General features: G+C 43.0%; 1 protein-coding gene across 2 annotated transcripts in view; it reads right to left on the minus strand.

The window, feature by feature from the left end:
* The window catches only part of LOC110490487 (myotrophin), a 73,081-nt gene that overhangs the window by 24,168 nt on the left and 21,894 nt on the right, over window positions 1–27,019 (minus strand). Inside the window, exon 2 of one of the 2 annotated variants that reach the window (XM_090200777.1) lies at window positions 16,996–17,138. The exons of the other annotated variant lie outside the window; for it this stretch is intronic. The gene's annotated coding sequence lies outside the window, so the exon portion shown is untranslated. The remainder of the gene's footprint in view (window positions 1–16,995; window positions 17,139–27,019) is intronic. 2 annotated transcript variants of the gene reach the window in all.

Consider the following 27,019-nt stretch of genomic DNA (forward strand, 5'->3'; position numbering starts at 1 on the left):
TCTACACTGGGGATAAAAATGAAGGTAATGAAATTCTCTAACTCTCCTCTTCTCTCTTCCAACTCCCTGCCTGCAGCCCAACATCTTCCCCCATCCCCCCACTCTTCTAAGCCTGGTAGATGTACCATACACACACTGCTTGTCTGAGGAGAGGCTCAGGGTGGTCATTAAAACTGCTTTATGTGTTTGTAATAAACTCTCCAGAGTATGGGTTGGAGTATCTATTCGCCACATGGGGATGAGGACATAGGCCATTACTCCCTACATTCCCCTACTTGGCATGCTAATGTCTCATACATGTCTCAAATGAGTCACCATGGGGTGATCTAAAGTTCATACAGTGCAGTATATAAGAGCAGCAGGCCGATATACAGAATGTTGATGGCTGGTTAAAACTCAATCAATGTTCTTGGGTGCTGTTGTGTTCCTTTGAAATGTCCCCACTGCAATACCTAATGAGGATTGAAGGGAACATTTCAATGTGCTAACGTAATTATCATTCGCTAGTAAGCCTGCTGATTATAATCACATCACATCACACTTTAAAGCAGATGATTTACAGGACATCCCACCTTATTATAGACAATAAAGCCTGAAGAGTGCTGGACTAAGAAGTAAACGTAGATGGATTGGCACCACAGATGGATTGGATTGGATTGGATGGATTGGTTCACCCCAGACCTGACTGCCCTCGACCAGCACAAAAACATCCTGTGGCGGACTGCAATAGCATTGAATAGTCCCCGTGATATGCAACTGTTCAGGGAAGTCCGAAACCAATACACGCAGTCAGTCAGGAAAGCTAAGGCCAGCTTCTTCAGGCAGAAGTTTGCATCCTGTAGCTCCAACTCCAAAAAGTTCTGGGACACTGTGAAGTCAATGGAGAACAAGAGCACCTCCTCCCAGCTGCCCACTGCACTGAGGCTAGGTAACACGGTCACCACCGATAAATCCATGATAATCGAAAACTTCAATAAGCATTTCTCAATGGCTGGCCATGCCTTCCGCCTGGCTACTTCAACCTCGGCCAACAGCCCCGCCCCCCCCCCGCTGCTCCTCGCCCAAGCCTCTCCAGGTTCTCCTTTACCCAAATCCAGATAGCAGATGTTCTGAAAGAGCTGCAAAACCTGGACACGTACAAATCAGCTGGGCTTGACAATCTGGCCCCTCTATTTCTGAAACTATCCGCCACCATTGTCGCAACCCCTATTACCAGCCTGTTCAACCTCTCTTTCATATCGTCTGAGATCCCCAAGGATTGGAAAGGTACCGCAGTCATCCCCCTCTTCAAAGGGGGAGACACCCTGGATCCAAACTGTTACAGACCTATATCCATCCTGCCCTGCCTATCTAAGGTCTTCAAAAGCCAAGTCAACAAACAGGTCACTGACCATCTCGAATCCCACTGTACCTTCTCCGCTGTGCAATCTGGTGTCCGAGCCGGTCACGGGTGCACTTCAGCCACACTCAAGGTACTAAACGATATCATAACCGCCATCGATAAAAGACAGTACTGTGCAGCCGTCTTCATCGACCTTGCCAAGGCTTTCGACTCTGTCAATCACCATATTCTTATCGGCAGACTCAGTAGCCTCGGTTTTTCGGATGACTGCCTTGCCTGGTTCACCTATTACTTTGCAGACAGAGTTCAGTGTGTCAAATCGGAGGGCATGCTGTCCGGTCCTCTGGCAGTCTCTATGGGGGTGCCACAGGGTTCAATTCTCGGGCCGACTCTTTTCTCTGTATACATCAATGATGTTGCTCTTGCTGCGGGCGATTCCCTGATCCACCTCTACGCAGACGACACCATTCTATATACTTTCGGCCCGTCATTGGACACTGTGCTATCTAACCTCCAAACAAGCTTCAATGCCATACAACACTCCTTCCGTGGCCTCCGACTGCTCTTAAACGCTAGTAAAACCAAATGCATGCTTTTCAACCGATCGCTGCCTGCACCCGCATGCCCGCCTAGCATCACCACCCTGGATGGTTCCGACCTAGAATATGTGGACATCTATAAGTACCTAGGTGTCTGGCTAGACTGCAAACTCTCCTTCCAGACTCATATCAAACATCTCCAATCGAAAATCAAATCAAGAGTCGGCTTTCTATTCCGCAACAAAGCCTCCTTCACTCACGCCGCCAAGCTTACCCTAGTAAAACTGACTATCCTACCGATCCTCGACTTCGGCGATGTCATCTACAAAATGGCTTCCAACACTCTACTCAGCAAACTGGATGCAGTCTATCACAGTGCCATCCGTTTTGTCACTAAAGCACCTTATACCACCCACCACTGCGACTTGTATGCTCTAGTCGGCTGGCCCTCGCTACATATTCGTCGCCAGACCCACTGGCTCCAGGTCATCTACAAGTCCATGCTAGGTAAAGCTCCGCCTTATCTCAGCTCACTGGTCACGATGGCAACACCCATCCGTAGCACGCGCTCCAGCAGGTGTATCTCACTGATCATCCCTAAAGCCAACACCTCATTTGGCCGCCTTTCGTTCCAGTACTCTGCTGCCTGTGACTGGAACGAATTGCAAAAATCGCTGAAGTTGGAGACTTTTATCTCCCTCACCAACTTCAAACATCAGCTATCTGAGCAGCTAACCGATCGCTGCAGCTGTACATAGTCTATTGGTAAATAGCCCACCCATTTTCACCTACCTCATCCCCATACTGTTTTTATTTATTTACTTTTCTGCTCTTTTGCACACCAATATCTCTACCTGTACATGACCATCTGATCTTTTATCACTCCAGTGTTAATCTGCAAAATTGTAATTATTCGCCTACCTCCTCATGCCTTTTGCACACATTGTATATAGACTCCCCCTTTGTTTTCTACTGTGTTATTGACTTGTTAATTGTTTACTCCATGTGTTACTCTGTGTTTTCTGCTCATACTGCTATGCTTTATCTTGGCCAGGTCGCAGTTGCAAATGAGAACTTGTTCTCAACTAGCCTACCTGGTTAAATAAAGGTGAAATAAAATAAAAAAAATAAAACCATATTCAAAATGAATGCTCGGGCAGAACTCTAAAGGGAGAGTAAAGTTAGGACATCTGTCACATCTCTAGATGCTGCATTGATCTTGAGGAATGGAGTGTAACACAATTTCTTCCTACAGATTTGACAGTATATGGCACCTCCATTTTTCACTTTGGTAAAACAATCCCAAGGCAGCAAAAATATGAACCCGTTTCCAATAGAAAGCGAGGCAAAAATTTCTATGTTTATTTTCTCTCTCAAAACAATGAATAATACCCTATTTTCAGTTCTATCTTAAATGATCTGTGAAACTGATATTGAACTTATTTTCTAGTACAGTCGTGGCCAAAAGTTTTGAGAATGACACAAATATAAATTTTCACAAAGTCTGCTGCCTCAGTTCGCATGATGGCAATTTGCATGTACTCCAGAATGTTATGAAGAGTGATCAGATGAATTGCAATTAATTGCAAAGTCCCTCTTTGCCATGCAAATGAACTGAATCCCCAAAAAACATTTCCACTGCATTTCAGCCCTGCCACAAAAGGACCAGCTGGCAGCATGTCAGTGATTCTCTCGTTAACACCGGTGTGAGTGTTGATGAGGACAAGGCTGGAGATCACTCCAGTCATGGTGATTGAGTTCGAATAACAGACTGGAAGCTTCAAAATGAGGGTGGTGCTTGGAATCATTGTTCTTCCTCTGTCAACCATGGTTACCTGCAAGGAAACGCGTGTCGTCATCATTGCTTTGCACAAAAAGGGCTTCACAGGCAAGGATATTGCTGGCAGTAATATAGCACCTAAATCAACCATTTATCGGATCATCAAGAACTTCAAAGAGAGCGGTTCAATTGTTGTGAAGAAGGCTTCAGGGTGCCCAAGAAAGTCCAGCAAACGCCAGGACCGTCTACTAAAGTCGATTCAGCTGTGGGATCGGGGCACCACCAGTACAGAGCTTGCTCAGGAATGGCAGCAGGCAGGTGTGAGTGCATCTGCACGCACAGTGAGGTGAAGACTTTTGGAGGATGGCCTGGTGTCAAGAAAGGCAGAAAAGAAGCCACTTCTCTCCAGGAAAACATCAGGGACAGACTGATATTCTGCAAAATGTACAGAGATTGGATTGCTGAGGACTGGGGTAAAGTCATTTTCTCTGATGAATCCCCTTTCCGATTGTTTGAGGTGCTACCATCAGTCCTGTGTCATACCAACAGTAAAGCAGCCTGATACCATTCATGTGTGGGGTTGCTTCACAGCCAAGGGAGTGGGCTCACTCACAATTTTGCCTGAGAACACAGCCATGAATAAAGAATTGTACCAACACATCCTCCGAGAGAAACTTCTCTCAACCATCCAGGAACAGTTTGGTGACGAACAATGCCTTTTCCAGCAAGATGGAGCACCATGCAATATGGCAAAAAAGATAACTAAGTGGCTCGGGGAACAAAACATTGATTTTTTGGGTCCTTGGCCAATAAAATCCCCAGACCTTAATTCCATTGAGAACTTGTGGTCAATCCTCAAGAGGCAGGTGGACAAACAAAACCCCACAAATTCTGACAAACTACAAGCTTTGATTATGCAAGAATGGGCTGCCATTAGTCAGGATGTGGCTCAGAAGTTAATTGACAGCATGCCAGGGCGGATTGCAGAGGTCTTGAAAAAGAAGGGTCAACACTGCAAATATTGACTCTTTGCATGAACTTCATGTAATAGTCAATAAAAGCCTTTGACACTTATGAAATGCTTGTAATTACACTTCAGTATTCCATACTAACATCTGACAAAAAATATCTAAAGACACTGAAGCAGCAAACTTTGTGGAAATTAATATTTGTGTCATTCTCAAATCTTTTGGCTACGACTGCACATGTCCTCTTTAGTTGTCTTGCTAGTGACCAGGCAGTAGTTTTCTATCGCACCGCAAAGATAAAGAAAAGTTGGAGAAGAATCTCATTAAATTAAATGAAAGATCGCATTTTCAGAGACCGTGTCAAAAACTTTGACAACTAAGAAGCTTTCTCTCCTCCCAGGCAAGGCCATTCATTCTCATTTCAGAAGGTTTGAATTAAACATGAAGGTGAAAAATATTAAAGTGTGCCACATGGTAAATTGAATGGTATCGATGAGGTCTAGTTCACCCTACATGCTCTCCTTATCTTCCTCCCTCCTCCTCCTCCTCCTCTTTCTTCTCCGCTCTTACTACCCTTCATTTATTTCCTCTCTCTTCTTCTGTCTGGCCTGCTTCTTTTATTTCCTCTCTCTTCTTCTGTCTGGCCTGCTTCTTTTATTTCCTCTCTCTTCTTCTGTCTGGCCTGCTTCTTTTATTTCCTCTCTCTTCTTCTGTCTGGCCTGCTTCTTTTATTTCCTCTCTCTTCTTCTGTCTGGCCTGCTTCTTTTATTTCCTCTCTCTTCTTCTGTCTGGCCTGCTTCTTTTATTTCCTCTCTCTTCTTCTGTCTGGCCTGCTTCTTTTATTTCCTCTCTCTTCTTCTGTCTGGCCTGCTTCTTTTATTTCCTCTCTCTTCTTCTGTCTGGCCTGCTTCTTTTATTTCCTCTCTCTTCTTCTGTCTGGCCTGCTTCTTTTATTTCCTCTCTCTTCTTCTGTCTGGCCTGCTTCTTTTATTTCCTCTCTCTTCTTCTGTCTGCCCCACGTAGCAAACTCATCTCCAGCTTTCTGTCAAGCTCTGATACCTATAAGAGCATCTCCACCTCGGTCAGCTAGTCAGAGTACTGACATGTAATCCATGTGCTGACCATGTTGCAGTAATCCATCTCTATCAGTCTTGTCAATGCTAACTGGCTGATGATTAGTGAGACAGGCCGTGCCGGGTTCATACAGCAGCCAGGGAGATCCCAACACAATGACATCACTTCATAGCATAGACAGAGACAGAGACAGACTACAAATTGACAAATACTACAATAACATTGTGCTTCATGATTATATACATTATATACATGATTATAAACTGGGTGGTTCGAGCCCTGAATGCCGATTGGCCGCCATCGTGGTATATCAGAACGTATACCACGGCTATTACAAAACATTTATTTTCACTGCTCTAGTAACGTTGGTAACCGGTTTATAATAGCAATAAGGCACCTCGGGGGTTTGTGGGATATGGCCAATATACCATGGCTTAGGTCTGTGTCTCCGCGATGCGTTGTGCCTTATTGCTTAATTATACAGCCTTACTTATTTGGAACATTGATTTAATGAAAATGTTAATTGATAGAGATTGCACTTGTAAAATATATGATTAATTGAAGGGATTTAAGTGATTTTATATAAACGCTTGACAATTGGTTATGTAACCACTGTTTTTCTGTATCAGTGTTCGCTTGAGCCTTCAACTGCTTCCATATTTGCGGTGCACAGAATTCCACAGAGCCTTTACATTAAGTCACCCTCAAAAGTAATCAGCTGACCATGATTGATATAGACTAGCATGCTGAAACCTTGCAAACCATTTATACCCAAAGATATTCCATATGAACTCTAATCAGTTTCTGATGTTGAGGAGTGAAATAAATGATGATGAAGAGAGGCAGCATCTGGTCTTGCGGCTTCACATTTTGGAAAGTTTTGATAAGACAGTTGCATAATATAGTTCTGTTTTCTCTTTGGCGTGTTTGTAGAATGAATCAAAATGCAGATTGGAAAAGTAATAAAGGGGAAGAGGAAGATACTGTGTATATTGAGAGAAGAGGACGTTTGGGGCTTATATGCTTTCCCTTCCCCTCAGCACAACCAAAGCATTGTTTCTGGAGTGCACAACAGCACCTGTACAGTATGACAGCATGGTTCAACAGTACTATCATCAGTCTCGTTACATATTAAAGCTAGAATCCTTGATTGAAACAATAACAAAGTGACTCCCAGCCTCTGTTTTGATTTTTTTTTAAACAGTGGGATGGGCTTGGAGCAATGTAATAAATCTCAAATTCCTAGACAGAGCTATGGGATACTAAGGACTGTGCATCAAAACTATAGTTTTAATATCTTTTGAAGTTATATGTTTTTTTGTTTTTTTACATTTACAGTGTTACAAACATTGAAGTACAACAAGTTATATTTTAGGATCTGGGATCTGATGGGGTACAACAGTTGAACTAAGCTCATGAGGCATTTATAAATTATATTCTTCAACAATCAATGGGTATGTATCATTCATTTATAATATATTTAGCAACTATGGATTCTAGCTTTAGGAGACAGTTTAGCAATTTGTAGAAAGCACAGGTGGCTGTTGAGGGGAGGACAGCTCATAATCATGGCCGGAACGAAGCAAATGGAATGGTATTTAACACCAGGAAACCATGTGTTTGATGTATTTGATACCTTTCCACTTATTCCACTCAAGCCATAACCACAAGCCCGTTCTCCCCAATTAAGTTGCCACCAACCTCCTGTGGTAGAAAGAGTCTTAATGCATATCAGTTTAATGCTGCTTGCTGCATATTAGTTGCAATTCTAAACCATTAAAACCAGATGTATATAAATCTATATCTGTCTTCCTCTCCACATCGGCTTCACACCACATGTAATCCACACTACATTTCCCCAAGCACCTGAGGAATAACCAATAATACATTTGAATCAACTTAATGGAGTATCATTTTAATGTACTGTGCGATCTCATTAACTTTATGAAATTAATAACAAGGTAATAAAGGCTTCACTCTGAAAATAGTTTGGCAGGAACAACACTGGGAAGTTCTTAAAGCATATTCTCTTTACATATATAAAGCTGACTGACTGACAGGTTTATAAAAAGCAGGCCATTGTAAAACGGTGAAACCACTCAGAGACCAGAGATCATCATCAACAGTGTGGCGGGAACATGTTCTGTACTGACCATGTCTGACCATTGACCATATCTGAATCTCCGCATCTATTAAAGGCAGTGGGACTGCGGGTATACGGCTGCTTTCTGACTCCAGCTTCTGCCTCCCTCTCGAGGTCAGGCCTTAGATACTCCTATACTGCCACTCCACATGGGAGCGTGGCTGTGTGGGTGGGGAGAAAATAAGAAGGCTCCTGGACGGGACCCTGTCTACAAAGCCGCCACGGTGTAATTCTAACTACATTCCAACCGTTGGAATTATGTAGCACATAGCAACAGTTACTCGCATTCAAAGATGTAGAGAAGTGGATTCCAATGGTTTGTTTAGATTTTAGGGGCGACAGGTAGCTTAGTGGTTAAGAGCATTAGGCCAGTAACCAAAAGGTCGCTGGTTCAAATCCCAGACCCAACTAGCTGAAAAATCTGTTGATTTGCCCTTGAGCAAGGCACTTAACCCTAATTGCTCTGAATAAGAGCATCTTCTAAATGACTGAAATGTAAATGTTAAGATTCACCCAAGTTCACTTCACTAGACGAGGGGTGCTGTGCCCCCAGAGAAGCAGTGTGTTCTGGCTGTACTAGCATACATCTACAACGTTTGGAATAAAGTCAACAACGCTATCTCATAATATATTTACAACTATTGTAACTACATAGTAAAAATACTGTACAATTACATAGTAAATATACTGTACAACTACATAGTAAACATACTGAACAACTACAACTACATAGTAAATATACTGTACAACTACATAGTAAATATACTGTACAACTACATAGGAAATATACTGAACAACTACATAGCAAAAATACTGAACAACTACATAGTAAATATACTGTACAACTACATATTAAATATACTGTACAACTACATAGGAAATATACTGAACAACTACATAGCAAAAATACTGAACAACTACATAGTAAATATACTGTACAACTACATAGTAAATATACTGTACAACTACATAGTAAATATACTGTACAGCTACATCTTCATAGTAAAAATACTGTACAACTACATAGGAAATATACTGAACAACTAAACAGCAAAAATACTGAACAGCTACAACTACATAGTAAAAATACTGAACAACTACATATAAAAATACTGAACAACTACATAGTAAATATTCTGCTCAACTACATAGTAAAAATACTATACAGCTGCAACTACATAGTAAATATAATGTACAACTACATAGCAAATTTTCTGTACAGTGCATGTCCTCTGTCCAGAGTTAACCCCTATAACCTTTTATCATCCGCCCCCGCTCCCATCAAGCAGTACTTCGTCCCATCATCCATCCCTCAGCTAGGCCTGTCATGCCATTGGCTGCCCCTGGTCACCCCTAAACGGCCCTGACTGAGAGTTTGTGCTGCACGTTGTCGATGTGGCTGTTAATAGGATGTGACAACTGTATTAGGCACAAATCAGTCAGCCTGCTTCCATTCTCTGCTGGACTATGGAGCGATGTGCGCCGCGGGCCCCAGTTTTCACGGGCGGCTCTCGCTCTCTCTCTCTTGCTCGCTTTCTCTCTCCCGCTCACTCTCTTTATCTTCTTTCATTCTTTCCTTCCAGCATATCTCCCCTTATTATCAACGCCGCTCCCTCACCATCTAGCAGTCCTCCCTTGGGATGTAGTCTCTCCATTCTCTCCTGGCCTCGGTGATTCGGGGAATAAAGTCACACCCATCACACAGAGCAGCCAATCACCACTTTCTATTGACCTGTAAGCATCATCAGCTTCTTCCTCTAGCACTGTCGAGGGTGTGGAGGGGGGAGGGGACAGAACACATAGAGGTGCAATAGAGGTTGTACTAATGTACCACACATTTGTATGTACTGTAGGCTAAACCAACAGAAACTACTCAATATAAGGTTGATATGTCACGCCCTGGCCTTAGTATTTTGTGTTTTCTTTATTATTTTGTCAGGCCAGGGTGTGACATGGGTGATTTATGTGGTGTGTTTTGTCTAGGGGTTTTGTAGGTTATGGGATTGTGTTTAGTTAAGTATTCTAGGTAAGTCTATGGTTGCCTGGAGTGGTTCTCAATCAGAGGCAGGTGTTTATCGTTGTCTCTGATTGGGAACCATATTTAGGCAGCCATATTCTTTAGGTCTCTTGTGGGTGATTGTCTCCTGTCTCTGTGGTTTGCACCAGTTAGGACTGTCTCGGGTTTACACGGTTCTTGTTTTTGTAGTTTGTTCATGTATAGTTTTTTTTAATAAAAAAAAACATGAACTTCAACCACGCTGCGTTTTGGTCCGCCTCTCTTTCACCAGAAGAAAACTAACTACTAAATGATAACTACTTCAATGTACCGGTCATGGACTGAGGGAAATCGTGCTGATTATACGAACTACTTGGGCCCACAGTAAAATACATTAGCCAATATCTATATAAGTGAAACTATGGTAATACTTGATAATGTCTAAATAGATTACGAATTATTCAATTGACGTATATTACATTTACAGAATGAGTCAAGTTAGATGATTTGTTCTCTAACACAGTAATGAATGGAGAAATCCCTCTGTCAATATGTCACAGGATGCGTTAAACAGAGGGAGGTCTGGGAGATTAGCAGTGCCTTGTGAAAAAGCGCCTCACTCAAGTGCCAATGGAAATCATCCAATTTCTGCCTCCAAGTTTAGAGTTAGAGACAGAAGGGGAAAATGAATGGGATTAGGTAAATAAAAACTTCCGAACACTTTAGCTAAATGTTTCTGCATGCTTAGATTTCCCTCTCAAAGAGGGATGGAGGGAACGTTACCGGAAGATAGAACAGTCAACTTTTACAACTGTTTCTACTCATACTTAATCAAGGTTGGCCGATCTAAAAACATTTAGCATGCATTTCCCTGTTCAGGTTGTTCACAACAAAGCTACCCTATTCATAGGGTTCCTTATCTTTCACAGCTTGTGAGACATAGACTTCACTTGTGATAAGTCTGGTCAGAAAATCTATGCAATCTCCAGCCGCCCAATTAGACAGCAATTCATCATTATGAGTATTGCTACACTTCGAAAAAAGTGTTATTTAGTTGTCCCCATAGGATAACCCTTTTGGGTTCCAGGTAGAATCCTTTTGTAAACTCAGAAAAAAAATAAACGTCCTCTCACTGAAAACTGCGTTTATTTTCAGCAAACTTAACGTGTAAATATTTGTATGAACATAAGATTCAACAACTGAGACATAAACTGAACAAGTTCCACAGGCATGTGACTAAAATAAATGGAATAATGTGTCCCTGAATAAAGGGGGGGGGGGGGGTCAAAATCAAAAGTAGCAGTCAGTATCTGGTGTGGCCACCAGCGGCATTAAGTACTGCAGTGCATCTCCACCTCATGGACTTCACCAGATTTGCCAATTCTTGCTGTGAGATGTTACCCCACTCTTCCACCAAGGCACCTGCAAGTTGCCGGACATTTCTGGGGGGAATGGCCCTAGCCCTCACCCTCCAATACAACAGTTCCCAGATGTGCTCAATGGGATTGAGATCCGGGCTCCTCGCTGGCCATGGCAGAACTCTGACATTCCTGTCTTGCAGGATATCATGCACAGATCGAGCAGTATGGCTGGTGGCATTGTCATGCTGGAGGGTCATGTCAGGATGAGCCTGCAGGAAGGGTACCACATGAGGGAGAAGGATGTCTTCCCTGTAATGCACAGCGTTGAGATTTGCCTGCAATGACAACAAGCTCAGTCTGATGATGCAGTGACACACATCTCCAGACCATGACTGACCCTCTACCTCCAAATCGATCCCGCTCCAGAGTACAGGCCTCGTGTGATGCTCATTTCTTCGACGATAAACGCGAATCCGACCATCACCCCTGGTGAGACAAAACTGCGACTTATCAGTAAAGAGCACTTTTTGCCAGTCTTGTCTGGTCCAGCGACGATGGGTTTGTGCCCATAGGCGATGTTGTTGCCGGTGATGTCTGGTGAGGACCTGCCTTACAACAGGCCTACAAGCCCTCAGTCCAGCCTCTCTCAGCCTATTGCGGACAGTCTGAGCACTGATGGAGGGATTGTGCTTTCCTGGTGTAACTCAGGCAGTTGTTGTTGCCATCCTGTACCTGTCCCGCAGGTGTGATGTTTCGGATGTACCGATTCTGTGCAGGTGTTGTTACACTTGGTCTGCCTCTGCGAGGGCGATCAGCTGTCCGTCCTGTCTCCCTGTAGCGCTTAGGTGTCTAGGTGTCTCACAGTACGGACATCACAATTTATTGCCCTGGCCACATCTTCAAGTCCTCATGCCTCCTTGCAGCATGCCTTAGGTACAGTCACGCAGATGAGCAGGGACCCTGGGCATCTGTCTTTTGGTGTTTTTCAGAATCAGTAGAAGGGCCTCTTTAGTGTCCTAAGTTTTCATAACTGTGAACTTAATTGCCTACCGTCTGAAAGTTGTTAGTGTCTTAAAGACTGTTCTACAGGTGCATGTTTATTAATTGGTTATGGTTCATTGACCAAGCATGGGAAATAGCGTGTAAAACCTTTACAATGAAGATCTGTGAAGTTATTTGGATTTTTTACAAATTATCTTTGAAAGACAGGGTCCTGTTTCTTTTTTTGAGTTTCTGAACCCTCTGAACCCTCTGTAGAAAGGGTTCTACCTGGAACCCAAAAGGGTTCTACCCGCAACCAAAAAGGGTTCTTCAAAGGGGTCTCCTATTGGGACAGTCGAAGAATCCATTAAGGTTCTAGATAGCAGCCTTTTTCCTAAGAGTGTAGGTTGACATTAGCTACCCTGTTTAGTTGCCTTGCCAGAGACTACAGAAGACAGCGGTGCGCGTAGACAGAGCTATGGAGTCACTGCTGTCCTCCAGCTCAGGAGGCTCACTGTCTTCTTTGATATCCAGCAAAAAAAATCACAATACTAGATCTTGAATGGTCTGTCTCTGATTCTTGCGAGAGCAAACAGCACACTCCTGTGAATTGTTGTTGATTTCAGGTGATTTCTCAAGGTTGCAAGGGACTGAACAGAGAGCGATTCACAGCCTTCTGAACTTTGCTTTTCAGGGGCTCAGGAACACAAAGTGAAGGAGAGGGGCTAAGCAACACATTAGATCACTTCTGATTTCTAAGGGATACAGATCACCTCAGGCAGACTGTCTACACTATTCACTTTTCCATTTCTGGGTTTTTAAATTCAGGTTGAATGCTCCCTCATGTTTCACAGACATGTAAGATTCAAATGTGGTAAATATTCACCCTTATTACCTAGCATTTTGTTTAATTGTGGGTTTCCAAGGTGACCCTTGTCCACCAATCAGGTGCCTTTTGAGTAGTGTGGGGGAAATAATTGTATTTCACCTGATGTTAACATTCTGTCATGAAGAGCACATGTTCAACATAACAAAAAACACTTTGTCCTATCTCTAGAGAAAAAAAGGCTACAGTAAGAGCTTATCAATAACTACTGTAGCTGGCACAGCCACAAAGTCATAAAATCCGATTTTAAACGTAACCCTTTCCTTAACCCTAACTTTAACCACACTGCTAACCCTAACTAAGCCTAACCATAACCTTAAATAAAGACAGAAAATGTATATATATATATATATATATATATATACATATATACACATTTTTACAATATTTCCAATTTTGACTTTGCAGCTGGTCTATCTAAGGGGAAATCGCTCAGTTCTGTTTCCAGGACAAGACTCATGTCAATAAATGTCAACCTTCCCACATGGTTCCACCTCCGTCTCCTATGCGGCTTCCAGCTGCTGGGTGATTAATCTGGGAGGAACTCGACAGTAACTTCCGAGTCAGATGGAGAGGATCAAAGTGAGGTGTAGAATCACTGATCTACAAATAGTATTCCCTAACAAATAATATGTTTTGTGATATTAAGATTTGCAGAGCTACGCCTCCCCTGGCTTAAGCAATCCCCCCCATCAAACACACATGCACAACCAGACAATGATTGATTGGAGACAGCTTATGCCAATACTAGTGGACAACGCTGTAAATACCGGTAAAAGCACAGTGTCTACAGTTGTAGCCAAAAACTCCTGGCCCTATTCATAAGGCCCTGGTCCAAACCCTGTTCCCTCCCCCCTCTAATCAACAGTTTCATGACTCCAATCTCCTTCCCAAGCCAATCTAGGAAACCGAATCAGGAACAAGAGAGAGAAGATTGTGATTGAGAGTTTGCTTTTAGTGTGGCGATGATTTGCCCACTTATGTCCTTTTGTGCTAGATGTATACGTTAGCATTTTTAAAGCTAGAATCCTTAGTTGCTACATCCATTTTTGGACTTAGAAATGAATTATATAGACACATATGTGTGTGTGACTCTATACACTGCTCACTTTTTAGCTTCCGGTTGTTTGTTCACTGGTTTCACATTGGGAGCACATGAATGCTCCCACATGTTTCACAGACACGTGGGACTCATCAAATATGTTAAATAATCACTCTTATCACTGGTTTAGCGTTTAGTTTAATCGTATTGTCACGCCCTGACCTTAGAGAGCCTTTTTATTCTCTATTTGGTTAGGTCAGGGTGTGACTAGGGTGGGCAATCTATGTTGTATTTTCTATGTTGGCCTGGTATGGTTCCCAATCAGAGGCAGCTGTCTATCGCCTTTTTCTCACCTTAGTTATTGGGATCTTGACTTTGTATAGTTACTGTGTAGCCTGCAGAACGTTACGTTAGTTTATATATATATATATATATATATATATATATATATATATATATATATATTTTTTTTTTGGTGTTAATCTAATAAAGAAAGATGTACGCTTACCACCCTGCACCTTGGTCTCCTCATTCCGATGGCGAGCGTAACACGTATGATTCCAAGGTGACCCCTCCCACTGGGCAAAGGCGTTCAACATCTAATTTTGATTTACATTTCGTTGAGTTGTCAACTAACATGAATTCAAAGTGAAAAATTTCACCCTGTCATTGGATTTAGGTTGGGTGAAAAAAATGATATTCGCTTACGTTGATGATCAGTTTTCCACATTGATTCAACCACATCACATTTAATTTTGGGTTGAAATGACATGGAAAAAATGTTGATTCAACCAGTGGGCTGTCTTTTAAGGAAAAGGAACTGCTCTCTATGCTGACTCAGTGTTGTATCAAGGCATAGTTCAACTAGAGCTGAAAGCACGTCAGCAATAAGAATGATCATCATGAGATACCGTCAGAGTGATATGAGAAATAAATTAATCAGAGGAGAGTGATAGCACTTTTTCACACACATTCCCCCCGTCCAATTAGAATGGAGATAAAGGAACGCCCAGATCCACCACAGAAGTTCATTACTGAAGTCCAGATGTGAGTGTGCCTGTGCGTATGTGGTGTGTGATGTGGTCTGCATAAGCACATTGTAGGTGGTTGTGTGTGTGTGTGTGTGTGTGTGTGCGTGAGACAGGAGAGCCACAGCTGAATGTTGTTCCGCCGTAGAGGCTGGCTGAGTGAGGCTAATGGTGGGCGGGTGCCTGGGCAGCCCTCCACAGTAATGGCCCATGCAGGCAGTGGTATTCACCATATAATCCTTTAGAGTTCCTCCCAGGTTAATCACCCAGCAGCTGGAAGCCGCATGGCAGAAGGAGGTAGAGCCCCGTGGATGGGCCATGCTAAATTAAATGAATGGAAGATGGCCTCATTAGCACTCGCTCTGTTGCTCCGGGAGGCAGGAGGGAATGTGTAGGCCTGGCCATTACTGGCTTTAGGCTGCATAGGGTGTAGGTTGTATTGGCTGTAGGTTGTAAATTAAGCTGTAGGCTGTAAACTATAGGCTGTAGGCTGTGAGCCATACCAGTCCTGGCCTGCAACAGGCAGCAGGGAGAGTGATTGCTTATGGAAATGTTGCTGCATCAAGGTATATAATACATTGTTTTAAACTTCATCAAGGACTGCTGTCAATCTGTTTCTCCACTTGTACTGTAACTACACTCATAAATCACTAGGTGTAGATGCTAAATGAAATGTTGTATAGTTGTGTGTATCCATTCTGGTTCATGTTGAGTCCTGTGCTATTTTGCCCTATCCAGAGGTGCCTTACTGACATGGTCCTCCACTGCCTCCTGTGCACACTCAAATCCCCTTGAGAGTGCTCAATTCATCACCTGTCCTGTGTCTCATAAGGCCCTGGTCCAAAACCTATTACCTCCCCCATCCTCCCACCCAGTTGCATGTTTCAATCTCCTTCCCAAGCCAATCTAGGAAACTGAATCAGGAACAAGAGAGAGAAGATTGCGGCTACTTTCAGAGTTCTTCTTGAGAGTGGCCATGATTTTCCAGCTCATGTCCTTGTGTGCTAGATGTATAGCCTAGTATTTTTAACCACTTGTTCATTTCATCAGTTGCATAGGATGATGATAAGATTGATGGTGTGTGTGTGTGTGTGATTGGGGAATAACTGATTACATGTGATCAGTTACATGTCATCCGTTTTTTTTACGTAACTCAGGGTTTCCCAAACTCGGTCCAACAACCCCCCCCCCCCTCCCGCCAGCACTACACAACTGATTCAAATCATCAAAGCTTGATGATCAGTTGTTTATTTGAATCAGCTGTGTAGTGCTAGGGCAAAAATTAAATGTGCACTGGGGACCCAGGACTGAGTTTGGGAAATCCTGAGTTACGTTACCAGCAAAAATATTGTAATCAGATTACAGATACTTTAGAAAAACAAGTTGATTACTTCTTGGATTACTTTCAATATGGAAATTATGTTTGCGAGAAGAAGAAAAAACATGACACCTTGCTGTTTTATGAATACAATTCAATTAAACATTGAAAAAAGGTGCAATTTTAAATTTGTTCCACCTGAGCGAGTCTGACCACAAGTCAGTGACTACTATGATGACAAACCAAAAGCGTTTGATGGATCCTTTTTGTCTTCTTCTAATGCCTCTTAAGGGGAAAGTACTCCAAAAGTAACAAAGTAATCAGATTACGTTACTGGGTTTGGTTAATCTAAAAGTTACTTTACTGATTACAATTTTGGAAAGATAACTATTAACTGTAACGGATTTAGAGAGTGACATACCAAACCATGTGTGAGTGCAAGTGGGCGTGTCTGTATATGTGGTGTGTGTTTATATAGAAGGTGTCTGTGTTTGTTCCGGGCCTAATGGTGCAATTGATTAGCATAATTGTAATTACTTGTGTGGAATGCAGTCAGACTCATGCCCCAGGTGGGTATCAGATGAGGTTGGTATTCCTCCCGTCCTCCTCGCTCCTCGTGGTGAATAACTGAAATTGCCCCACATAAACACCTCAGAGACTTCAGCACCAGCTTTACAGCCCTGAGAGACAAGGGGTGGAAAAATAATGCAGAAAATTAGAGCCGTTTTATTCTTGCTGACCAAACAGTTCCTTACTTTGATGCATTACGCTTGGGTCAGCTTCGGAATCTGTGCAGTGTAGCACTTCACCTGAAAAAGCCCTTTGTGCACATTGTTGCTCCTCTGTCCGCATTAATGATTAGTCCCAGGTGAAAACATTTACCAGGGTTGGACACATGCAGCATTTTTTTGTGTTTTTTGTCATGTAACAATCCCAATCCATTCCTGGTGGATGCCAGATATACTGTATATAATGATGAAATGGTCTAGTCTCCACCCTAACAATGGGAGTCGTCTCAAAGGCAGGAAGGCAGGTGTTCTGCTTATTGCTCTGCTTATCGCTGTGTTTGTGGACAGATTTCAACGGGAGGGGACAGTCCCACTTCGCCCCTTCCTGTCTCTAGCCCAGCAATAACACACCATATTCAAATAATCATAATTTCAGTGAATCAAGGCTTGGTAGAAGTAACTGCTTGAGAAACATTGTTCTATACTAAGTAGAGGCCTAACTTTCCCATTATGTACACCCATATTCTCACACCACGCCCTGAGCTGTCTAATGAGCCAAACAGTCCTAACCAGCTTGTTTCATTTGCTGCTTTCCCCTCTTGATTAGGCACATATGAGAGAGAATGATTCACGTCTTTTTCAATTGAAATGTGTTGATTACAAAAATCGCTCGCTGTGCAAAGGAGATTATGACGATGAATCATACTTGGGCTGCCAAACCACCACTGTTCTGAGAATCAGACGCCTTTCATTTACTCAGACGTCCCTTTATAGGGAGAAAAACTGTTCAGCAGATTCATCAGAGCTCAAAGTGAAAGTTAGATGAAGCCAGACCTTCTACCCAGAATGCAAAGTAGGATACTTTTGACGTGAATCTAGGCAAGAAGATCACTGGGCAAAACTTCTTCATCATCCAGCGAGTTAGAGCCCGGAATAAATACCCATATTTTTCTGGTCACAATCTGAATGGAAATTCATTCCTTATGCAGCAGGATTTCAGTGACAGATATTTGCTGTTCTGAATTCTGTACTTTCTTGGAGACAATCCTGTCCTATCATGGATGCTGTGTTCCTATCCCACAGTAGATGGAAACACAGCCTACTTGCATAACAGGTGGTAAACACAGAACATTCTAGCATTTCCTTTACTCTCTCCTCCCCCTTGTCATCAAGGGAAATAGGGGTAGGGTGCATACATCTTCTCAGCCTTAATCAATGCCCACGTGTTGACATGATGAGAAAGAGAGAGAAAGATAGTGTGTGCCTAGTGTCTGTTTTGACTTGTGCCTCTCTGCTCTGCAGACAGCGTGGGGGGCTTTAGCAGCTCAAGCTGTGAAGCTGCAGCTCACTGTGGATCCATGGCACCTCCGCCAGTAGTCTGTCATCGCTAGTGTTGCTTGGCAGTCTAAATCTGGCCAGGAAACAAGCAGCAGCGTCTCTCCTGCTGCCTACATATCCTGCTCTGTAGGAATATAACACTCCACTCCATAGCAATCAATATTGGATGCACCTTCAGGGACCAGCCGAGCAAATGGCCTCAGGCTGGACTGGTCCCATCCCACCCATTTTCTATATTTAAAACTAGGCTAGCGTATAATGAAATACATTACCTGCCATGAGCGCTCATAACTCTACCAAGGAACAGACAGAGGAGTTATGGGGAGTGGGACGAAGAATGATCCAACTACACAAATAATGTTTTTACTCTCAAGAACATTTATCACTGTGGCTCCAGCAGATAAATCATAACTGCGTTGGTGGGGGATAAAAATTCCTTGAAATCGCTTGATAATGCGGGATAAAAAGCCCATCGTGAAATAAGTAAATCTGGCTCTTGCATCTGGGATGATACAGTGTTTGTGTGTGTTGTGTGTGTTGTGTGTGTGTGTGAGGAAGAGAGTGAGAGCCAGAAGAAATGTGTGAGATGGAAACAGCCCAGAATTCCCCCGAGGGAGGCATAGGGCCTCGGCTCTCCCCATCTGATAGGAAAATAGACACGGCAGCTATCAACACATGATCCTCCAGCACCACGCTGCACCTCCTCCTCCTCCTCCTCATCTCCCCTCATCGCCCCTCATCTCCAACATCTGCACCCATCACAGTCTGGTCTCTACAGGCTGCCAGAGAAGGCACACTGTACCCATCACAGTCTGGTCTCTACAGGCTGCCAGAGAAGGCACACTGTACCCATCACAGTCTGGTCTCTACAGGCTGCCAGAGAAGGCACACTGTACCCATCACAGTCTGGTCTCTACAGGCTGCCAGAGAAGGCACACTGTACCCATCACAGTCTGGTCTCTACAGGCTGCCAGAGAAGGCACACTGTACCCATCACAGTCTGGTCTCTACAGGCTGCCAGAGAAGGCACACTGTACCCATCACAGTCTGGTCTCTGCAGGCTGCCAGAGAAGGCACACTGTACCCATCACAGTCTGGTCTCTACAGGCTGCCAGAGAAGGCACACTGTACCCATCACAGTCTGGTCTCTACAGGCTGCCAGAGAAGGCACACTGTACCCATCACAGTCTGGTCTCTACAGGCTGCCAGAGAAGGCATACTGTACCCATCACAGTCTGGTCTCTACAGGCTGCCAGAGAAGGCATACTGTACCCATCACAATCTGGTCTCTACAGGCTGCCAGAGAAGGCATACTGTACCCATCACAGTCTGGTCTCTACAGGCTGCCAGAGAAGGCATACTGTACCCATCACAGTCTGGTCTCTACAGGCTGCCAGAGAAGGCATACTGTACCCATCACAGTCTGGTCTCTACAGGCTGCCAGAGAAGGCACGCTGTACCCATCACAGTCTGGTCTCTACAGGCTGCCAGAGAAGGCACACTGTACCCATCACAGTCTGGTCTCTACAGGCTGCCAGAGAAGGCATACTGTACCCATCACCAAGAAAAGCTGGAAAGAAAACAAACCCTGAAGTTCCCATTGGGGAGAGTAGAGAACAACATGGGATAAGAATGTTATAAGTCACTTGTGTTTGTATAAATTGTGCACAGATAAAACAACTATTGTGGCTTCGGATACAGTGAGATTGAAGCAATCCTGTACTGCAGTTTCTAAAGTGAAGGAGAAATAGTCCTATTTTATTATTAAATCACATTAAATCACATTTTATTTGTCACATGCATTGAATACAACCTTACAGTGAAATGCTTACTTACAAGCCCTTAACCAACCATGCAGTTTTAAGAAAATCCCCCCAAAAAGTAAGAGATAAGAATAACAATTAATTAAAGAGCAGCAGTAAATAACAATAGCGGGGTTATATACAGGGGGTACCCGTACAGAGTTAATGTGGAGGTTATATACAGGGGGTACCCGTACAGAGTTAATGTGTCAATGTGCGGGGGGCACCGCTGTCGAGGTAATTGAGGTAATATGTACATGTAGGTAGATTTATTAAAGTGGCTATGAATAGATAACAGACAGTAGCAGCAGCGTGGTGGGAGGGGGGGGGGGGGGGGGGGGTGCAATGCAAATAGTCTGGGTAGCCATTTGATTAGCTGTTCAGGAGTCTTATGGCTTGGGGGTAGAAGCTGTTTAGGAGCCTCTTGGCACTCTGGTACCACTTGCCGTGGGGTAGCAGAGAGAATAGTCTATGACTAGGGTGGCTGGAGTCTTTGACAATTTTTTGAGGCACTTCAAGGTGTGCACATGCAACTGTTAATAACACAACGACAGTGGGTCGTTCTGTGGTGTGGCTGCAGATATCCTTCGGAACCGTGCAAAGCAGGGGAAATTATTGTAATCCAAAGTCAAAGATGGGAAGATACAGGGAAGTGGAATAATTGCTGTGCTAAAAGCCCTTACCTGGCTCCAAATGGAGGCTGGCTTCAAACAAGGGGAAATGACAGTAATTAGGTGAGGACATTTCAGCCATGTAAATGGAACTAATGCATCACAGTCAAATGGGTAGGAGCATTGACACACTCATAGACCAGTAATAACCTGGCCTTTGTCCTCTCTGATCAATACGGGGTGATTACATTCAACAGCACTGGGTGTCTCCTAAATGGCACCTTCTTCCCTATTCCCCATTTAGTGCAGAGCCCCATTCTGACTAGGGTGCCATTTGGGACAAATGCTTAAAAATAAGCTCTTAATAGGTACAAAGCTAAATCAAATGTTGGATTTCAATCTTTTTTAGATGCACTTAGAGGGAAGAATAATCTTTAAGCCATAGGTTATGACAGGCAGTTAAAAGAGAGAGCGAGACAGAGAGAGAGAGAGGAGGTTTCTATCTTCCAAGGCTATTAGTATTTCAATCAGAGAAATCCCTCCCACGTCCCTTCGCGGGGATTTGAAACCCCTCCCTAACTCTACGTCACTTATCCCGTTCTCCTCCACACACAACGTCCTTGACTGAGTTATGATGATACTGCAATAATGAGCAGACACTCCAACATGTTGAGCTCACATCACTCCCTGGCAGGGTTGGGGACAGTGGAGGGGGTGTTAGATATTCCACAACGTGGTACACTCCTGCCAGCCTTGGGAGAGTAATGAGGCAGCGCCAGCGTGGCAGACCCACCACCGAAACACCCCTGTCTCGCTGCCTAATGAATGAATGAGCCGCGCACAGAGTGTTGAAAAACAGTCCGGTTCCGCACCAGCCCCTGAAGGGGAATTCCTTCCTTCCCCAGCCAACATCCCACATCCCAACCCCTCCTCCACCTGATCCTCCTCCTCCCGCCCCTGATTCCTGCGGGGTGATTGATTAAACCCAGAATGGTGAACACCCTCCCCCCTCCACCTTGTATTAATTTGGTTTGTGCCCCATACAATGCAGTGATACACCATGAGCAATGACCTCATCTTCTTCTTATTTTTTTAATCATCAGATCAATACTACAGTAGAATGTGATCTGAGGTCATTCAGGTCAATGATTACCATCAACCTGAGACTGTAATGTTTAGGAATCATCATAAATAAAATGTTGGTAAATAAATGGCATTTGTGATTTGTCACAAGGGAGTTGGGGTTTAACATAATTCTGCTGAATAGCATGAAACATACATTTGGGTTTAGACAACTGAAGAAGAAGTGTTGAGTGTTTACTATGCCCCTGAAAGACACACTGTCACACCAAATGCAGAATGCGAGCCGCAGGCCCCAAGAGCTCACAGATTTGGATCACAGGGTTGCAGCTCCGCTCCTCTCCCCCCCTCTCTGGCCTGCGGTATGTCCCTGTCCAGGTGCAGAGCGATGCAAAAACATGTCTGGAACAGACTGTCAGCCACAGGCGCCCAGGGGACAATGAACCACATCGCAGAAAAAAACAAGAGTTGGACCCTGAAAACTAGTTTCACCGTTGATATGAACCTTGTCCTCTGCTGCTCAGGCAGAAACACATCTGTCACTTCCCTTTCTTTGTCTCCCAGGGATTGAACCAGGGTGCCACCTCTCTCCTCTCTGAGCACTCTCTGGGCGCTGTTTCATGTGTGGTGAGGTCTGTGTGAATATGTTGATTATCAGGAGAGACCACTAGGTCAGGATATAAAACACCAATGTCAACACACTCAGCATCATACTCAGCACAATAACATCACTAGAAAAATTAGGTTTGAAAAGCAGATACAAACAGATTAAATTCATACGGACAGACATGTATTTTTTCTCTTCATGCAATACGAATTCAAATCTTTGCTATTATCCTGCAAATACCATCCCAACTTTAATTCTTATAATCTGCAAAAGTGTGGCAGGGTAGCCTAGTGGTTAGAGCGTTGGACTAGTAAACGAAAGGTTGCAAATTCAAACCCTGAGCTGAGAAGGTACAAATCTGTCATTCTGCCCCTGAACAGGCAGTTAACCCACTGTTCCTAGGCCGTCACTGAAAATAAGAATTTGTTTTTAACCGACTTGCCTAGTTAAATAAAGGTAAAAAAATATATATATATATATAAAAATGTAAAAAAGTACCTCGGGTCATTTCATCATGCATACAAATAAGAATAATCCATGACTGCTGAACTGCAATCTTCAAAGCATTGTCATCCTCTGTTTTGTTCATCAGTGATATCCCCACAAGGTTTCCTTCATGTAAAAGGGTTCTGACTGTCTCTCTCCTCCAGTTACGTTGATTCATATACCGTTATATTCCAGAGGACAGTGCAGTGTGTACGTTCTATACTCTATGACTGCATGCGCCCCTCTGTGTCGGTTTACCAGTTTGTGGATCTGTTGGGGTCTCGAGCGCCTCTCTCCAGGAAGCAGTAAGCCCTGAGGCCCCGAGGCCCTGCTGCAGAGGACACGAGTCTTCAGACCTGAACAACGTCAAGTTCCCTGCAAATGTCAAACCACAGTCCCAAGGAATTGCAACCTCACAACACACTTGATCAATAGTTCCGTTGAACTTACTGCATGATTACACAGTCCTCTAGACTTAGCACACAATGACTGGCTTTTCTCTGAGGGGTAGACATGTGGATATAGGGAATATAAATTAACTCACATCTCACACTACTGGTTTGGCATCATTAGTAGAATGGCAAGGCCAACCTCCACCATGAAGGGAAGGACAGTACACTTCATAACTGGCTACTGTAGCAATCTCTGTTTGTATTCAATCACATTAGCATAGAAATTATAAAGACAGGACTTAGCCTGTAAAACCCAAAGAGCATTCAGAGATCTCCTGAACTCCTATGTGTACTGAGAGTGTTCAACCTACTAGCTCTCCCTGTGAGGGTTAGGTGATATTGAGCAGGTAGGGGTGGGAAGGAGGAGGCTGCTCTGCATATTGAGGTTGGAGGGTGAGTGCAGGTCACCAAGGAGACAGATAAGACCCTACCTTGCATATTAAGACATTTTTCACCTGAATGAGAGTGAACTGCTGCAATGTAAAAAAAATAATAATAATACTTACAGGAAGATACTGTAGAAAAAAAGAAAAAGTACAGTATGTTACCATACATTCCAAAGAAACTTTGGATGTGGTACATAATTGTGTAGTTTAAAAGGTTTTTCTCCGTCTAAGAATAAATGCATACAGTTGAAGTTGGAAGTTTACATACACCTTAGCCAAATACATTTAAACTCAGTTTTTCACAATTCCTGACATTTAATCCTAATAAAAATTATCTGTCTTAGGTCAGTTAGGTTCACCACTTTATTTTAAGAATGTGAAATGTCAGAATAATAGTAGAGAGAATGATTTATTTCAGTGTATTTCTTTCATCACATTCCCAGTGGGTCATAAGCTTACATACACTCAATTAGTATTTGGTAGCATTGCCTTTAAATTGTTTAACTTGGGTCAAACTTTTCGGGTATCCTTCCACAAGCTTCCCACAATAAGTTGGGTGAATTTTGGCCCATTCCTCCTGACAGAGCTGGTATAATTGAGTCAGGTTTGTAGGCCTCCTTGCTCGCACATGCTTTTTCAGATCTGCCCACAAATGTTCTATTTCATTGAAGTCAGAGCTTTGTGATGGCCACTCCAATACCCTGACTTTGTTGTCCTTAAGCCATTTTGCCACAACTTTGGAAGTTTGCTTGGGGTCATTGTCCATTTGGAAGACCCATTTGCGACCAAGCTTTAACTTCCTGATTGATGTCTTGAGATGTTGCTTCAATATATCCACATCATTTCCTACCTCATGATGCTATCTATTTTGTGAAGTGCACCAGTCCCTTCTGCAGCAAAGCACCCCCACAAAATGATGCTTCCACCCCCGTGCTTCACGGATGGAATGGTGTTCTTCGGCTTGCAAGCCTCCCCCTTTTTCCTCCAAACATAACTTTTCGCACTAAAGTACATTTATCTCTAGAAGACTGAACGCGTCTTCTTCCTGAGCGGCATGACGGCTGCGTGGTCCCATGGTGTTTATACTTGCGTACTATTGTATATACAGATGAACATGGTGCCTTCAGGCTTTTGGAAATTGCTCCCAAGGATGAACCAGACTTGTGGAGGTCTACAGTTTTTTTCTGAGGTCTTGGCTAATTTCTTTAGATTTTCCCATGATGTCAAGGAGAGGCACTTAGTTTAAAAGTAGGCTTGAAATACATCCACAGGTATACCTCCAATTGACTCAAATTATGACAATTAGCCAATCAGAAGCTTCTAAAGCCATGACATAATTTTCTGGAATTTTCCAAGCGTATGAAGGCACAGTCAAGCTAGTGTATGTAAACTTCTGACCCACTGGAATTGTGATACCATGAATTATAAGTGAAATAATCTGTCTAAACAATTGTTGAAAAATTACTTGTGTCATGCACAAAGTAGATGTCCTAACCGAATTGCCAAAACTATAGTTTGTTAACAAGAAATTTGTGGAGTGGTTTAAAAACTAGTTTTAATGACTCCAACCTAAGTGTATGTAAACTTCCGACTTCAATGTACTTGGGTCTATGAGCTGTAGATGGGCCACAGTGGTATCCATGTTGTATTTATGTGTAATCTGTGTGTTGTTTTCGAGGTGGGGGCGTCCTATATGTCTGTGACCACAATTGTATTAGGTTGGGGAAAAGGGGACTGGTATTTTACCAGGGTATCATCTCATAATTACATTATGCTAATGCCTTGGTGATGACAGCGATGATGATGATGATGATGATAATGACGATGACGACGAGCATGATAATGATGATGATGATGATAATGACGACGAGCATGATAATGATGATGTTAAAGACGACAACGATCACTAAATAAATGACAACAACACTGACAATGATTTTGCTGAAGAATGATTATGGTTATGATTTCCTTAAACATAATCGCTCTGATTTGGTCTCAAATGACTTTATATTATATTGCGGATCATAAATAACACATTTCTACCAGTAAGGCTGAGTCAACATTTCATCAGGCAAACTCCAGTCACCCCAGAAATAATGTCTTCTGACCCTGTTAAAGCTGTGCATAGAACGTGCATATGAGGAAGTGTGATGAGGACCCACAGATCCTTACTATAAGGAGATCTCATACTGGTTCTGCTTGAATGTATAGTATGCCGGTTGCACCAACATATCTTGAAAGTTAAGATTGAGTTGAAAGTTAAAGTTAGAGATTCTGATGCAACTCTGTGAGCGAATGGTCACTACTTATTATTGAGCAATAGGTAGATAGAAACATGACGTTTGAGAAGGCTAATATTGTTTTTGAGGGATCTGTATTGGTCATCAACATTACAGTAGCTGTGACCAGTGTTGGGGTTGCTACTCAAAAAAGTAATACATTATCAATGAATTGTTACTTCATTCAAAAGTAACAAATTACGTGTCACTCCCTGGTAAAAATAATTAGTTACACTACTGGATATTGTACTTTCAGCTACGCGTTACAGTATGTAGGCCTATACAAGTAGCCTAATTACCAGCTACAAGTTTGTTCAGCTCTCCCTGGGCTCCAGCCTGTCCTCCTGAAAGATTAAATCAAGCCTTGGTTGTTTGGTTGAGGTAGGCCTACAGCAGCAGTGGTCAGGCCTCCGGGGTCTTTCACTATGAGTTTTGCCTTGGCGTGTTGCTTTTGCAGGTTCTTCAAGAGATTGGAAGTTGTATTTCTAGCAGTGGAGAGATGTTTCTCTCCTGGACACAGTTTACATTCTACAGTTATATTCTTGTAATGTTGTCCTTCTACCAAATCAAAGTAATGGAAGAACTTCTGAGAAACTCAATGTTTTAGACACTTCTGACATTTTTCACTAAAACTGTTCGTAGTAATAGCGTGTATGTAAACAGGAACTTGGTGAAAGGACTAAGGACAAAAACAATTAGAATCTGGGGCGGGGGGATTTAATATTGCGTCAACAGAGGGAATAATAACCATCACAAATATTTATTTGGATCTATAACTGTAATAGGAAGGAA

The sequence above is a fragment of the Oncorhynchus mykiss genome, chromosome 15, assembly GCF_057628025.1.
Source record: "Oncorhynchus mykiss isolate SJ-2025 chromosome 15, ASM5762802v1, whole genome shotgun sequence".
Classification (NCBI taxonomy): Eukaryota; Metazoa; Chordata; class Actinopteri; order Salmoniformes; family Salmonidae; genus Oncorhynchus; species Oncorhynchus mykiss.